Below are 6,000 nucleotides of genomic sequence, written 5' to 3'. Positions count from 1 at the left end.
TCAACAGGAGAGGCGGGATCCGAATTATCTAAGGCTGAGAAAAGGAAAATTAAGCAGCAAGCGTTAAAGTTTGCCTTGATCGCAGGTACATTATATCGGCAAGGGGTTGATGATATCTATCGCCGATGTGTGACGCCTGACGAGGTGCCATTCATTTTGGAAGAGTGCCATGATTCTGCTTGCGGTGGCCATTTTGCTGGACGGCTTACAGCACAAAAGGCTTTAAGAGCAGGTTATTGGTGGCCTGCCATCTTCCAGGATTCGTTTGCGTATGTTAAGCGATGCGATATTTGCCAACGACATGATAGTCGAGAGAATAGGAAACGACCACTCACCCCTATTATGGCGATACTTCCATTTGAGAAGTGGGGAATAGACTTTGTGGGTCCTATTACTCCGTCGTCGACTACGCAAAAGAGGTACATCATTGTAGCAACTGACTACTTCACAAAGTGGTCAGAAGCACGTGCAACAAGGAAAGATGATGCTAAAGAAACTGCTAGTTTCCTTTTAGAGCAGATAGTATGCCGGTTTGGTCCACCGAAAGAATTAGTGTCGGACCGCGGAACTCATTTCCTGAATAAGGTGATCAAAGGTTTGACAGAGTTGTGGAACATCCAGCATAACAAGACAACCCCATATAATCCGCAAGCCAATGGTCAGGTTGAAAGCACCAACAAGCAGCTTGTGGGCATCCTGTCCAAAACTGTGTCGGAAAAGAAACGGGATTGGGATAAAAAGTTATATGTGGCAGTGTGGGCCTATAATACGACTTTCAAACGAGCCACTGGCCATACCCCGTTCAAGTTAGTATATGGGGAGGAGTGTGTCTTGCCTCTAGAAATTGAGCTGCCGACTATTCGGTTTGCCATCAATCATTCTTTGAGCGATGAAGACGCTCTTTTTGAGCGCTTGACGACACTGGCACATTTAGATGAGCTTAAGTTGCAGAGCTTATTGCACCAAGAAGTGGCGAAGCGCCGAATGAAGAAGCTACACGACCTCAAAGCCAAGAAATACACCTTCAAGAAAGGACAGCTTGTTCTGTATTATGACGCACGACGAGAATTATTTCCAGGCAAGTTAGAGCCCAAATGGGATGGGCCCTATAGGATCGTTAGGATAGGAAAGAATAAATCTACAGTATTGTTAGCTGACCTTGAGGGGATAGAATTTAAAAATAAGGTTAATCTTAATAAGATTAAACCTTATTACTTCTGATTACACTAATGCTATGACTGCCTTGCAGGTCTAGGCAAGATCGATCAAACATCTGCAAGGAAATCGTGATAGAGGTTGATGGGTCGTCTGATCCCTTATTTAGAACACCCATATTTGGAACAAAGATATCATCAGGGAAAGCTCATTTGGTGGAGCAAAGGATACAAGGTGATTGAGCAAGAAGGCGGGACATTCATTTGGGAAATCAAGGTCTTCTGCCATCACTGCCTACAACTTTTGACGAGCATCCCTGTTGAATTCAATGATGATGGAGGGATGGAGCCTACAGTCCACCCGTTGAAAATGCTGAATTTCGATTACCATAATTACGAGTAGAGTTCTGGATGGCGGGATATGTAAACGCTTTATGGACATACACCTTGTACTTTGATGGGGCGTCCAGGGGTGCATGCAAAAAAGGAAGTGTAGGAGTTGTCATCCGAGACCCCCGACGACGCATTGTCATGAAGTTAGCTGCTTATCTCGGGGTGAATTTTACCAATAATATGGCAGAATACAAAGCCCTGATTATGGGTTTGAATATTGCAAAGAAGGGTGGTATCCGCCAGTTGTTGGTGAAAGGGGACTCTCAGTTGGTTTTAAATCAACTCAATGGGACGTACATGGTACGGAACCCCATCCTTTGTATGTACCATCATACTGCCATAGCCCTGCTAGACGAATTCGATAGAGTGTCTTTTCAGCTGATTCCACGGAATTGGAATCAGTTTGCCGATTCATTGGCTAATCTTGCGTATGAAGAGGACCTCTTCTTTAATTGTGGCCCTTGTCCCGATATATCTATTGATGGTGAGACAGGACCTGGTCGTTTGTGGGGTATGCTTTCTGAACATGCCCTCTTTGGCAGACGATGGTTGATTTGGGTGATGCAGAGGGTAAGCGAGACTCATCTACCTTTATTATCGGGGACCCATAGACTGATTCGACGCCATGTGATGCGAACACCTCTTGCGATATACGCAGGGGGGATAGGTCATAATTTAATGCACCTAGTTTAGGGCTACGAGCCTTTGTTTCCCTGGGAATGGTATGCTTTGATGTCTATCATGGTTGTTTCCAGGTGGATGTTCTGCATAATATTGGTTTATTTCATTAGGCCAAGAGGGCCGATTCAGTTTTGTAGCAAAGTCATGTATGATTTCATTAGGCCAAGAGGGCCATTTTCCTGTCTAGTGCGGGTGCGTTTAATTGGGTTTTTGTTGAGTGTTGTGCTGGACAGGTTTCGTGGTTCGTGGAATTTGGTGGAGCCTGGAGGAGCCTTTGCTGCGATGGAAGCTTCTTGTGGCCACTCCAGGTGATATTTCTCCTTTACAAGTACCTTTCTTTCCTGTTATATGTGTATTTGTACTTGTTGAGGGGATACTTTTTGTTGGGGACCGGCGACCAAGGCATAAAGTCCCAAGTTTAGGCTAAGTATGTTTGAGGGAGGTTGGAGTAGTCATTACCTCCTGTAAAGACATTGTTAGACATTAAAAGACCTGTTTGAGAAAGAAGTCCTAGTGACCCTGTTCTGCCAGCCTGCTAGGCAGCCGTTCTAGGCGTTCTTGTTAGTAGTGAGGCAGTTAGAGAAGCCTGCTAGAAGATAATAATAATGATGCCAAGAAATCCTGAACATCCCAAAAGATGAATATCAATACGAAGGTGTGTAAAAAGGGGTTCTAACCCCTATCACAGAAAAGCAAAGAAATAAAAATATATAAGCAGTTGATCATCGCCTTGCGAAGGCCTGGTAGGTTCCTGGGGACGAGTCAGACCCGGGGCCGATACCTTGTCTTCCTAGGGGTGGCTTCTTGCTGGAAAAATAATATCAAAACAAGGAAGGTTGGAGCGAAAATAAAAGTGAGCGTTAGAAAAGGATTAAGTGTCGCCTTGCGAGGGCTTGGTAGGTTCTTGGGTGCCGAGACAGGTCCTGAGACCGATGCCCTGTTCTCCTTGGGTCACTACGCTCAGCTCCCTCCTTTTTACATGCCAAGTATGTTCATCCAATCAAAACCCTCAAAGAAGAGATATACTGAAAGAAAATATCCTTTGCTCAGGCTATAGGAGTCCTCGCCTTGTAGGAGCTCCTAGTTGCGTTGTCTTTAGTTGGTAAGTAGTTCAGACTACCATTTAGGGCAACCTCTTTGACAGTTCTTTTTAGTTTGGCTGTGTTGGAGCAGCTGGTTCGTGACTCACTTCGGATCTTCTATTAGATGATGCTAGGCCTACTCCTTGTGGATGTTATGCCTTGGTTCTGTCAGGGGTAGGGGGAGCATTGTGCTGAGTTTTATGGTGATAATTGTTTTGTATCAGTTTGATGCTTCTTTGGTTGTTTATGTGCAGATATGTTCGTGGGTTCGACGGACTGAGTCGTCCTATCCCGTGGTCGCCAATGAAGGATGGATTTTAGGCCCCGGAACATGCCTAAAAATAGGGGAAAAATATGGAAATGCGGGGGAAAATGCTCAACCACGAAGGCGGCAGCTCGACCTAGGACGATTTTAAGCATTAAGTGCTTGACGGGCGCCCGTGCGACACTCCGTGAATTTTCATAATTTTTCCGTGCGCCTGTGCCAGTCAGTGAAGCTGCAGGCCTGTCCGGGATGTTGAGACGAGCTCATAGGAATTTTCAGATCGAAGTTCCGAGTCCGGGTGCGGAAGATGGCCCGAAACCGGCCGGGGTGCCCAAGAGGGGGTCCAAAATGGAAATTTGAAAAGGTGTGAAGGAGGGGGGGTGACCTTTGGCACCCCCCCCTCAAAAAATCGTGGATATGGAGGGGGGGCGGCGGCTGAAAACAGCCGCCGAAAAAAACGCGACCCCCCCCCCCAATCGATTGCTGGCTCACAAAGAAGCCATGGTTATGGACCTCCAGGCCTGATGAAGATGATGTGCCGATCAATTCGCCGGTCTCCGCTCCCGCAATGGTGGACTGGTTGAAGAGAGAGAAAACCAGTCTTTCTCTCTCCTCTCTCTCTCTCCTCTTAGCCCCCGTTCGTGCTTGAAGGAATAGGATGAAGATGGACGGCCGGATGGATGCCGATTCTTGACGGGATGAAAGAGCAATGCAAAACCATTGTAGATTGCTGATTCCAAGCAGAATTCATGGCTGGAAATCAATCGTGGGACGTGCCAAATTTAATGGAAAAACCCGCAAGACACGGTAATAATTGTTTTTTCAAGGAAAATGGTCTTTTGATGCAAATTTGGTTGATAAAAATGTGTTCATATGGATTGAGTTTTGAGTATGTCGTGCTTTGAGTTGGTTTCTAGCTGTTCATCATTTAAAAATCTGGAAAACATGTGTGGGATAGCAGAAAATAGGGAACCGAGACACGAAACACCATGAAAAATGGGGAAAAACAAGGGTTTTGGGCATATAAATGGGGAAAACCGTCGATACACATCAACTAATCTTTCAATTTTGTTGCAAATGAACTAAGGGCCACAGCCCACAAACTGGTTTTCATTTTCAGCAATTTAAAAAATACAAGAAAATGAAGAAAATGGGGAAAAATGATAAAAACACCATGAAAAAATAGGGGAAAAATACATTTGGGGCTACGAAAAATACAGAAAAATAGGATTTATGTTTGTTGATGTATAGCAAGGTTGGGGCATGAAGTTATGCTTCAGTTCAGCCTTGTTTATATGTTTTGGTGCGTGTTTCATTCCTTTCTCCACATAAAATGACAAGGAAACCCTAAAAGAAATGAATATAATGATGCACTATCAACGGGGAAGGGTAGAGTTGTGGAAAAATGGTTAAATGCCGTTGAGCATGAGGAATAATTTGCTGATTTTATATGTATTGCATCTAGGACGGAATAATAATGATAAGAATTAAAACCTAGTAGCACGAAGATCACTTCGGTGCTAGGTGTTGCAACGAAGCACAAAGCGGTTAGAAAGAAAAGCATGAAAGAGATGATTTGCACTTGCACGCTGCTGATTTTTAAGATGTTTGAGCACTAGGCATCCACCTCTTTGCATGATCATTTAGAGGAAATTAAAAGTATCAGAGTTAGCTCCTGGATATGCATTGCAATTGTTTTTGGGATATGACCTACGTTGAGAGGCAGTGAGGTTCCTATGTCGTAGGCTAGTCGTGGGATCATAAAGGGGAAGTCAAGTGAGGAAATGGTACATTCCTGGATACGTTTATTTGGTACCTTGAGTGACGTTTGTGCGAAATGTCTAAATGTTGAGCGGCGCATCGAGGGGCCAATCCCCAAGGTGTAGGAGAGTCGCAGAGGGTTGACGGCATTCAGCCGTAGGAGGAACCCCATGTGTATGTGATTCGAGCCTTTTGGCTATGTGAAAGGGACTCCCTCTGAGGAGTAATATTGGGTTAGGATCAGTTGGACTACAACGTATTACAAACGCAATGTGTAGGAAGGCAGAGATTTTGATAGGCGCTCCTGGCCGCGAGGCCGAGGGGTTGTCTTGTGCATAGTGACGAGGTCCGGCTAGTGCATGAGCCAGTGCCGGCCCGTTTTTAGGTCCATCATATGTGAATGACATGCTTTTAGCAAGGACAACTCATGAGGAGCTAGATGCTCTTATGGCTCAACTCAAGAAGAGATTTGAGATGAAAGATATGGGATAGGCCTCTCATATCCTTGGTATGTGCATTACGCATGATAGATATCAGGGACTCCTCTATCTGTCACATAGGGAGTACATTCATAAAGTCTTGAGCACTTCTGCATGCAGGATGTTAGGCCTATTGGCTGTCCATTACCTTCTCATGTGAAGGTTTCACAGGCTGATTGTCCGTA

The sequence above is a fragment of the Lygodium microphyllum genome, chromosome 14, assembly GCF_053477565.2.
Source record: "Lygodium microphyllum isolate KBCC chromosome 14, Lygodium_microphyllum_v1.1.10, whole genome shotgun sequence".
Lineage (NCBI taxonomy): Eukaryota > Viridiplantae > Streptophyta > Polypodiopsida > Schizaeales > Lygodiaceae > Lygodium > Lygodium microphyllum.
This window is presented reverse-complemented; position numbering follows the sequence as displayed.